Source organism: Lissotriton helveticus, chromosome 3_1 (genome assembly GCF_964261635.1).
Source record: "Lissotriton helveticus chromosome 3_1, aLisHel1.1, whole genome shotgun sequence".
Lineage (NCBI taxonomy): Eukaryota > Metazoa > Chordata > Amphibia > Caudata > Salamandridae > Lissotriton > Lissotriton helveticus.
In genome coordinates, this window is record NC_136061.1 from 2,047,371,597 (window position 1) to 2,047,382,885 (window position 11,289).

Consider the following 11,289-nt stretch of genomic DNA (forward strand, 5'->3'; position numbering starts at 1 on the left):
TACCTGGCGGCCAAGACATGGAACTCCCTCCCCATCCACCTTCTCCTGACCCAGGACCACCTCGCCTTTAGGAGACAACTCAAGACCTGGCTGTTCGAGCAGTAGCGGACCCCCTCCCCCCAAGCGCCTTGAGACCCTTCCGGATGAGTAGTGCGCTATACAAGTGTCATGATTGATTGATTGATAACAACAAGAGTGGCAGAGGGCAGAAGGGCACAACAACGAGTGGGGCAGAGGGCAGAAGGGCACAACAACAAGTGGGGCAGAGGGCAGAAGGGCACAACAACGAGTGGGGCAGAGGGCAGAAGGGCACAACAACGAGTCGGGCAGAGGGCAGAATGGCACAACAACGAGTGGGGCAGAGGGCAGAAGAGCACAACAACAAGTGGGGCAGAGGGCAGAAGGGCACAACAACGAGTGGGGCAGAGGGCAGAAGGGCACAACAACGAGTGGGGCAGAGGGCAGAAGGGCACAACAACAAGTGGGGCAGAGGGCAGAATGGCACAACAACGAGTGGGGCAGAGGGCAGAAGGGCACAACACCGAGTGGGGCAGAGGGCAGAATGGCATAAAAACGAGTGGGGCAGAGGGCAGAAGGGCACAAAAACGAGTGGGGTAGAGGGCAGAATGGCACAAAAACGAGTGGGGCAGAGGGCAGAATGGCACAACAATGAGTGGGGCAGAGGGCAGAAGGGCACAACAACGAGTGGGGCAGAGGGCAGAATGGCACAAAAATGAGTGGGGCAGTGGGCAGAAGGGCACAAAAACGAGTGGGGCAGAGGGCAGAAGGGCACAACAACGAGCGGTCTCGCACAAAAAAAACCGACAAACACGCAAAGCGCCCCGCGAACACGCAAATTGCCCCCCGAACACGCAAAGCGCCCCGCGAACATGCAAAAATAAATAATTCTGCAAATTCGCACTAATTCGCGTATTTTGCGGATTGCGAATTCGCAAATCTGTAAATTCGCGGATCGCAAATTCGCAAAATTCGCCCATACTTACTAATCACCACACTGACCCTCTCCCTGCTAAGGCGGTTAAAGATCTGACACCGATGTTACTACCTTTGTGGACCAAGATCATCAACAGCTCTCCTCAACAAGGCTGCATACCTGATGCACTAAAGATTAGACAAGTGTCTCCCATCCTTAAGAAAGCCACAGCTGACCCCATCGACCTCAACAACTACCGCCCTATCTCCAATATTCCCACCCTGGCCAAACTTCTGGAAAAATGTGTTCACCACCAACTTACAAAACATATCAACCATTTCAACCTCCTAAACAAACACCAATCCGGCTTCCGCGCAAATCACAGCACTGAAACAGCTATGACACACATCATTGATGATGCGCTTCATCTCCTTGATCGCAACGAAGCATGTCTCCTCATTCTATTAGACCTCTCCTCAGCTTTCGATACGGTCAAACACGAACACTTAATTGATCTGTCGAAACACAGAATGGGTCTTTCAGGTCCAGTGCTCGATTGGTTCTCCTCCTTCTTACAAAACCGGACTCAAAAATTCAGGATCAACAACACACTGTCCAAATCAGTTCCGGTCACACTAGGAGTCCCACAAGGCTCCTCATTATCCCCTCCACTCTTCAACCTATTCATGGAACCTCTTACCAATCTGCTACAAACATCCAATGTGCAATTCCACATGTATGCAGACGATACCCAACTCTACCTCAAGATCAATACCTTGGACGACATTACTTTGCTCAACAATACTCTTAAGATCACCCCCTTCCCTCACTCCCTCCCTCACTCCCTCCCCGCCCTCACTCGCCTTCCCTCACTCCCCTTCCCTCACTCCCTCACTCCCCTTCCCTCACTCCCCTTCCCTCACTTCCTCACTCCCCTTCCCTCACTCCCTCCCTCACTCCCCTTCCCTGACTCCCTCCCTTCCCTTCCCTCACTCCCTTCCCTCACTCCCTTCCCTCACTCCCTTCCCTCAATCCCTTCCCTCACTCCCTCCCCTAACCTGTGAATCACCTCAAATTGAATGCCTCAAAAACTGAATTCCTCCTCATTGCTCCCCCTGCCAAAGTCCCCACTATGCTCAATCTTATAAAACACCTCACAGCACTAGATGCTCAACCAACCATTGTTGACTCGGCGAAATCACTAGGTATAACCCTGGATTGTAACCTCAATATGCAGAAGCATATTAGTAATGCAACGAAAGGAGCAAACTTTCAGATCAACACACTAAGGAAGCTTAAGCCCTTCTTACCCCCAACTGACTTCAAGTTAGCGGTGCAGGCCTTAGTTCTACCGAGGCTGGACTATGGCAGTGTCTCGTTATGCGGACTTCCCAAAACCTCCACAGCTCCTCTTAGAGCCTCCACCAACGCTGCAGCGAGACTCATCACTGGCTCGAAAAAAAGGGCCCACATCTCCCCGGATCTAAAATCCTTAAACTGACTGCTAAATGAAACGAGAATTAACCTGAAAATAGCTTGCATGACGCACAAGGCCCTACATCATAGTGCCCCAAGCTATCTCACACAAAAACTCACAATTTCTGGAGGATCAAGATCAACAAGAAGTGCGGAAAACTTTCTTCTGAAACCACAAAAATTCATGAAGAAAAAAACTTATAATCGCTCCTTCTCCGGAATGGCACCAAGGATATGGAATGCCCTGCCACCAGAAATTAGATGAAACCCATCCATCCGTTCCTTCAAACTGGAAGTAAAAGGTTTTCTTATGGCAAAATTTACATAAACATTACTTAACTGGTCAGGGGATAACCCTTATTCCATTATCTTATCTACCAATCGAATACTTAACTATTATATGTACAGTCACTCATTGTGACTTTTAATCATCAATGTGCAACCCCGATCCTTCATTTTTGTATGGTTTGGTCTTGCACACTATCTGACCTGCCCCTTTATCTATGTTTGTCATTGTAGCCAGTCATTTTTATCTTGCTTTAGCCATAATATCCACAATGTCTGATCTGTCCTATGTTCATGTATTCAGCATCATGACTACTCTTACGGTCCTACTTATTTCTTTTGTTTTTGTCATGCCTATACACTTTTGTTGTAATGCGCACTACTCTACTCATAATGTTCGACATGTGCTTTGTATCTTATCGTTTTGCTTATTCTCTCTTTTTTTTTGATTTGTTATACCTATACACATTTATTGTAAAGCGATCTGATACCCGTAAGGGTCTTGCTCGCGCTATATAAAACTTTCAAATAAATACATTCTATTTGAATTAGGCCCTAACATAACATGTCAGCAAATCCTGACACACCCAAGCACCTTCCGCTGTCCTGAGCAGTGGGTTGGCCATACAAGAGACTGTGTTATACAGAACAGATGATGATGTTCAAGGTGTGAGGATGGGAGAATGACATGGGCAGAATGACATGCCCTTCATCACCAGACCTAGTGCAGTGGGCATGGAAACTGAAATTCTAGCAGTCTGATGAGGAAATGGGCAGGTGTGAGCCTTCACTGTGCAGTTAGGCTACTTGGGTTATTCATAGGAGATGAATTCTTCCAAGTTGAAGAGGACAATAATGTAGAAGAGGGCCTCAGACCTTAAAGAGCTCACTCTATCTTGTGAGCTCGTAACAAAAGAGCTAGAAGTATGCACATGAATTATTGATAGGGCTGTCATGTTGTTCCTAATTTTTTGGGACAGCAGGTTCATAAAGTCTGTCTTTCGTTTCAAAATTGGATTAGGTATGAAAGATACATACACAACATAAAACGGTGCTGAGCAGCCGCGTCCCGTGCAGGTAAGAGCGGTGGGGGCGTGGTGGTGGGTGATGGGGGGGATTCGACAGATGAAGACGAGGGAAAATTAAATATATAATTAATTTCCCCTCGTCCTCGTCTGTCAAAACCCACCCTCACTCGGCTCCACCATCCCACTGCTCTTACCTGCACGAGCCATGGCTGGTGCTGAGAGAATGTTAAAATAAGTGTAAACCTGTGACAAAATAGAATACTATTTGGAGTGGATGGTAGTCTCCAGAAGTAATAAAGTCACTATTCATGTTAGGCCCATTAAAGGTTTCAATAATTTAAATCTTAGCAGAATCTCTGGTAGCTATGCCGCAGAGCAGACAGGCTTAACGTAAGAAAATATGTAAAGCATTTAGAAGTTACACAATTGTTTTTTAACAGGAAATTCGGTTGCTAAAGCAAATCATGTTATAATCTGCATTTCGCTTTTTTGCCATAAATGGTCATATACAGTCCACTTGTAAAGTAAAGCGATTAATAACAATCATAAGAACAAGAAACTAATCCCCGCCCATAAACCCTTTAATGATAGTCAGACTTAGACTATGCTCATATTGTGGCCGCTAGCACTTGTTTCCTTATAATGATGCTGCAGCTATTGGGTGCCGCGGATGTAGAAATTAATGTGGATATCAACTATGGGGAGTGTGGTGTACAGGGGTGCTTTCAGTCTAGCTGTGTTGATGGGCCTTACATCATGCATTCTGCGCAAGAGGAGATCAGTGGTGAATAGGACATATTGGAATTAGGCCTTAGCTTTTCAACTGCGCTTAGGGCACCAACCCTATCGCCGACGAGTATGGGCGGCTTCTGTGTAGGGCACGGGTACTCATAGTACGACCCGCGGGCAGGCAGCGGCCTGGCAAGCCTTCCGTGGTGGCCCGTGGACCATGAGACATCATACCCATGTTTTCAAAGAGTGTTTTCAAACACTCTGCTGCTCTGTGGGGGCCTGGCGATTAATTCCAGCGAGGCCAGAGTGGAGCTGCAGGGGCGCTAAGAGGAGGTCGAAATACAGCAAAGCCCCATTAACATGCAAATGGTCTTTTTAAAGACCTGTGAAGTGCTCGGGTGGGGCTGTGTGTCTGTGCGCGCTTGGTAAGCAGGCTGGGGAAGCTGTCTCAGCCCAGGTGACGCACAGGCAGGGTGAGATGACAGAGGGTGACAGAGGGAGGTACAGGGACAGAGACAGAGGGAGGGAGGGAAAGGGAAGCAAGACAGAGACAGAGGGAGAGGGAGGGAAAGGGAGACAGAGAAATGGAGACAGAGAAAGGGAGACAGACAGAGGGAGGAGGGCGACAGAGGAAGGAGGGCAATAGAGGGAGACAGAGGGAGGGAGACGGAGTGAGGGAGACAGAGTGAGGAAAGGGAGTGAGGGAAGGGAGTGAGGGAGGGAGTGAGGGAAGGGGAGTGAGGGAGGGAGGGAAGGGAGTGAGGGAAGGGGAGTGAGGGAAGGGAGTGAGTGAGGGGAGGGAGTGAGGGAAGGGGAGTGAAGGAAGGGAGTGATGGAGCGAGGGAAGGTGAGTGAGGGAAGGGGAGTGAGGGAGTGGGGAAGGGGAGTGAGGGGAGGGAGTGAGTGGAGGTAGTGAGGGAGGGAGTGAGGGAAGGGGAGTGAGGAAAGGGAGTGAGGGAGTGAGGGAAGGTGAGTGAGGGAAGGGGAGTGAGGGAAAGGTGAGTGAGGGAAGGGTAGGGGAGGGAGGGAAGGGATTGAGGGAAGGGAGTGAGGGAAGGGAAGGGAGGGAGTGAGGGAAGGGGAGTGAGGGAGGGAGTGAGGGAAGGGGAGTGAGGAAGTGAGGGAAGGGGAGTGAGGGAAGGGGAGTGAGGGAGTGAGGGAAGGGGAGTGAGGGAAGGGGAGTGAGGGAAGGCGAGTGAGGGCGGGGAGGGAGTGAGGGAGGGAGTGAGGGAAGGGAGTGAGAGAGGAATGAGGGAAGGGGAGTGAGGGAGGGAGTGAGGGAAGGGGAGTGAGGAAGGGGAGGGAGTGAGGAAAGGGGGTTGAGGGAGGGAGTGAGGGAAGGGGAGTGAGGGAGGGGGTGAGGGAAGGGAGTGAGGGAAGTGTAGTGATGGAAGGGTAGTGAGGAAGGGAGGGAAGGGGAGGGAGGGAAGGGGAGTGAGGGAAGGGGAGTGAGGGAGTGAGGTAAGGGGAGTGAGCGAAGGGAGTGAGAGAAGGGGAGGGAGTGAGGGAAGGGGAGTAAGGGAAGGGAGTGAGGGAAGGGAGTGAGGACAGGGGAGGGAGTGAGGACAGGGGAGGGAGTGAGGGAGGGAGGGAGGGAAGGCAGGGAGGGAAGGGGAGTGAGGGAAGGGGGAGTGAGGGAAGAGAGGGGGAGGGAGTGAGGGAAGGGGAGTGAGGGAAGGGAGTGAGGGAAGGAGTGAGAGAAGGGAGTGAGGGAAGGGGAGGGAGTGAGGGAGGGAGGGGGTGATGGAAGGGGAGTGAGTGAGGGAAAGGGAGTGAGGGAGGGAGGGAGGGGAAGGGAGGGAGTGAGGGAAGGGGAGTGAGGGAGGGGAGGGAGTGAGCGAGGGGATGAGGGAGGGGGTGAGGGAAGGGGAGTGAGGGAGGGAGGGAGGGAAGGGGAGTGAGGGAGGGGGTGAGGGTAGGGGAGTGAGGGAAGGGGAGTGAGGGAAGCGGAGTGAGGGAGGGAGACAGAGAAGGGGAGTGAGGGAAGGGGAGGGAGGGAGAGAGGGGAGTGAGGGAGTGAGGGAAGGTGAGGTTCTGTGATTTTCGACTTTGCTTCGTAGTCAGCTGCCATTTTGTGTTGCCCTCACTCAGGGGACACGGCGAACATAGTGTTTTTGCCTTCCAGCTGCTCGTCTCTCCTGTTAAAAAGTAACCCTTTGTCCTTGTTGGTGAAACCGATGTCAGGGTCTGGCTGAGTTAGTTAATCCATGTCTAGACTGATTGATCCTTGTCTTAGTTGACTGTTTGGGTCCCACCATTCTTCCTTTACTTTATCTTGTTTGACTGGCCTTCACTATTCTCTCCGTTTATTCTCCTATTACACAACCATCCTTTGAGGCTCGCAAACACGTCCTGCCACCTGTAAATTGAATTACATGCACTAGCATTGATTAACTTGAGGGAGGGGAGAACACGGGGTCCGAAAGAAGGGCGTATTCAAGACACTTGATAGCTTGTTTTCAAACTTTTCTCATTTGTCAGTTTTGTATGTTTTGGGAGTGGGCATTGTAAATATGTATAGTATAAAAGATTGTGCACCACGGAATGAAGAGGCAGTCTCCTAAGAATCTACTCTCTGTAACTTCTTGGACAACTGTGCTTAGCTGCAGCTAATGAACCCGATTTTCTACGCCTAACAGAGTGTCTTGTGTCTCTGTTCGACAAAGCAGGTGAACCCGGAGATTTTAGGCGTGCCCTGCGCCGCTCGGCCCATAAGGCCCAGTTATCCAATTGGCGTCCCAACATGGGGCGACTTCAGTGGTAGCGGTTCAGCCTGAAGTTCGTGAGGAGCCTCACAAGAAAATTCTGGAGGATTTGCGAACCACGTCAAGCGACTTCTGTATGTCGAAAGTGGACCGAAGGTCTTTTGCAGCGCGGCTACTCTTTTCCGATGGCTGCAGAAGGCTGCTGCCCTGACTGTCGCCCTGCCTTGGCCCTCTGGTGTTGATTGGTATCGCGAGACGTTAGACGGACACCTGTCGGCGTGAGAAAATGTTTAGTTAAGTATTCGTGGGTAGCGCCCACTCTTTTGTTTTGGTTTTTGTTATTCGACTCATGCATTAGTCGAAGCCGAGGGGTAAGTACGTTTGTGCTGTGATAATTGCCTTAAACCCCTTGAAGTTTGTGAACAGTCCAGTAACTTTAAGAAATTTTGCTGTTTTAATTGTACTAGGGATTCCCGGCTAGAGGACTCTTGTCCAATTCCTCCGGTTGGAACTCCCACTTATGAGCTTTATTCGAAACATGGTCTTGGCCCTATTATCTTTAATGAAACATGGATTCGATATACAAAGAATGATGGTGTTTTACAGTGGCCACAAAATGGTAGCTTTGAGCCTGACATATTAGACAATTTAGAAGTAATTTTGTTTAAGAGAAAATCCCGGCAGGCAATGTTTGACTCTTTCCGCCTATGGCGTAAGGAAGCCAAACAGAAAGAAATTAAACAAGCGAAAAAAGATAAGAAAGCGCAGGATATGACGATTCTACAAGCTGCCCAACCGTTTAAGAATAATGAAACTGATCAAATGATTGAAATCTCAGAACAACAGCATCGTATGGCAATAGATAGATGTTATCCTGTATTGCCTCCTTCTACAAAGAGTAAAGATCTTGACGAAGATCCCTTAATGTCTCATCTGTTGAGATTACCTCCACCTTATGTATTAGGTGCTAATGCACCCCCATTACCACCTGTTGTTCAGCAACCTGTTGTTCAACCAGTTGTTCCGGTTCTTCCACAATTGGCTCTTCCAGTAATTCCACCTCCACCTCCTTTGCCACCGACTTCTGTACCTCAGTCTCCTTCCCCGTCAGTTTCTTTTACGGATAGTTCTTCTCCTGCTGTGCTTAACATGTTGTCTCCGGTTTTACTGTCAGATTCTCCTACGGCTCGTCAACGATTAGTTGATACTGTTTCTGGTATTTTGTTACCTTTCTTCGGGTCTCTTAATTTGACTCCTGCTTCGTACCGAAGACAATCCCGTAGTCAAATTCCAGAAATGGACGAGCAAATTAGGTTAGACTTTCTCGCTCGCAATTGGATCATGAGTGGTCCACAGTATAATGTGCGCGATATTCTGGATACTTTTCTTCAGTGGAATGCACCTACACAAAGATATGTTTTCAATGCCATGTGTAATATTCTTGTTAAAGGATGGGGTGATATGGATTTGGATTTACCTCCTCAGGGTTTGTTTGATATACAGGCTAAATTCGATAAAGTGCTTATAGTGGGTTCTGATGTCGAGAATGCGGTTCGAACACTTATCACTTCTAGGTCTTCCTTTTTCTCTCAAGCTTCTCTTGAACCTGATCCTGCAGTAAGGCATAAAGTCAAACACTATCCTATGCGAGAAGTTCCCCCGATATGGAGGGATGCGGTTCCACAGGCAGGCGCTGTTCCAGCTGTCCCTGCTCATTTTCAGCGTATATGGGTACATGTCCCTTGGAAAAGATCTGAAGTTCTGGCGCTTAAACAGTCTCTACCGGACCCTTGTAAAAATCCTGCTGGATATTACAAGGAGTTGTCCCAGTAGTGTTATGAATTTAGCCGATATCGATTTGCTGATGGGAAATGTAGTCCCTCAAGCATTATGGGCTCGGATTCGTAGGGAAGACCACGATCAAGCTTTAGGTGGTAATTGGGCTGCTTTAACTGCCGCAGATACAGCACAAGTAGGTGGTGCTAAACACGATGATTTAATCACAGAGTTGCCTGTTAGAATAATAGCTCTAATGAAAACGATGATGCCTGCCCTCCAAGTTAATTGGGATAAGTTAGTTGCATGTAAACAAAAGAAAGATGAGAGTGTTTCTGATTTCTTTATTCGTTTCGAAGAGATGTTCATCGACCAAAGTGGTCAAGATATGAGTACAGAGGGTGGACAGCGATTATTTGTGGATACATTTGTATTTAATTTGCTTCCCGAATTATCGCATAAATTGAAAGATTTCCAGAGTTCGTGGGCCGTTTCTTCGTCTGCCCAGATATTAGCTACTGCTCAGTATTATGAGAACAGGGATAAGGAAGAAAAGGATAAAGCAGAGAAAAAGACGAAAGAGTTAAAAACGTAGGTTCTTTTGCAACAAGCATATCCCCCTCGTTCTGCTCAGAATCAATCGCAACAGCCTCCACAGTTTCAGAGATTGTTACAGAAAACTGCATTGTTTGTTCCGCGAGCTTTGTTAGGTTCAAATCAATGTGCCTATTGTAAAGAGGAAGGTCATTTCAAGAATAATTGTCTGGTTTTATTGCAGTGTAATGGTGGACTATCAGGGCCACAAGGCTGTGGTGGTTTTCAGTCAACATCTAGGGGTAGAGGGCAAGGCGCGCCGTCTCAAGGACAGCATTCCTTACCCCCTCAGAATACTATGAATTATTTTGATCAGCAGAATTCTCAGTCTGCACAATATTACAATGACGATTATTGTATTGAGAACGAAAATTCTGATTCTCACACCAGCTAGGACAGCCGTAGACAAAGCAAGGGAGTAGTATCAGTTCCAGTGGATCAGGATGGGCCTTATGTTAACGTTGTTGCATTGGGTGTTTTAGAGCCATTTCTTTTGGATACTGGTGCAATGAGAAGTTCTATTATTCACTCCAAACTACCTGGGGCACCTTTGTCTGGCTAAACGAATGTTTCTGTAGGATTCTCTGGCGCCCCAGTTTGCAACCCAGTTTCATGTCCTTTGCCCATTTCTATTGGTCCTTATGATTTGGAAGCCCCGCTTATTTTAACGACTGGTTGCGGTGAGAATTTGTTGGGTTTGAATTTATTGAAACGTCTCCATGCAACGTTGTATTGTTCCCCCTCTGGTGTACATCTTACTTTGGGTGATAAATTGGTTTCTCCTATGTATTTATCTAAAGATCAACTGCCACTTGAGTTGCGTTCACTGCCTGCTAAGATTTGGGCAACGGGTCCGAATGATGTTGGTTTGCTTAAGATTCAGACTTACATGATCACTATCAAACCTGATGTTCAATTGCCACGTATTCCTCAATATAAGATTTCTAACGATGGCGAAAGAGCTCTGTTGGCCATTGTTTATGATTTAGTTCAGAAGGGTGTTGTTGAAGAAATGAGAGGAAATGTTTGCAACAGTCCTGTTTTGCCTGTTCTTAAACGTACTGATCCTTCTAAGCCTCCTGTATACCGTTTTGTGATCGATCTTTGAGAGGTCAACAAAATTGTTGTCCCTCAGTTTCCTGTTGTTCCGGATATTACTGCTCTGCTCACAATGATCCCTGCTTCTGCTGTTTGGTTCTCAGTTATTGACCTCAAGAATGCTTTCTTTAGCATTCCTATTGCTGAGGAAAGTAGAGATCTCTTTGGTTTCTCTCTCGGAGGCTGAAGTTTTAGATTTCAACGTGCACCTCAAGGCTATTGTGAGAGTCCCTCCATTTATAGCCAAGCTTTGAAGTCCCAGCTGGATGCCTTTTCCTTGCCTCCAGGAGCTATTCTTATTCAGTATGTGGATGACTTGTTAGTGGCTGCCGATTCAGAGGATGTTTGTAAAAATGCGACTGTTTTGCTTTTGCGTCATTTGTCTGATCTACATCACAAGGTGTCACCTTCTAAGTTACAATATTGCTGCCAAGAGGTTACCTATTTAGGTCATCTCTTGTCGAAGGAGGGAAGGAGATTGACCCCAGAACGTATTCATGCAATTTCACGAATGTCTGTACCATCCACACAAAAGGAAGTGTGTGCCTTTTTGGGCATTACCTCTTATTGTAGACAGTGGATTCCAAATTTTTCTTTATTGGCTAAACCTCTGTTGGCACTTACTCTGAAAGACACACCCCAACCACTTCCTTGGACTGAC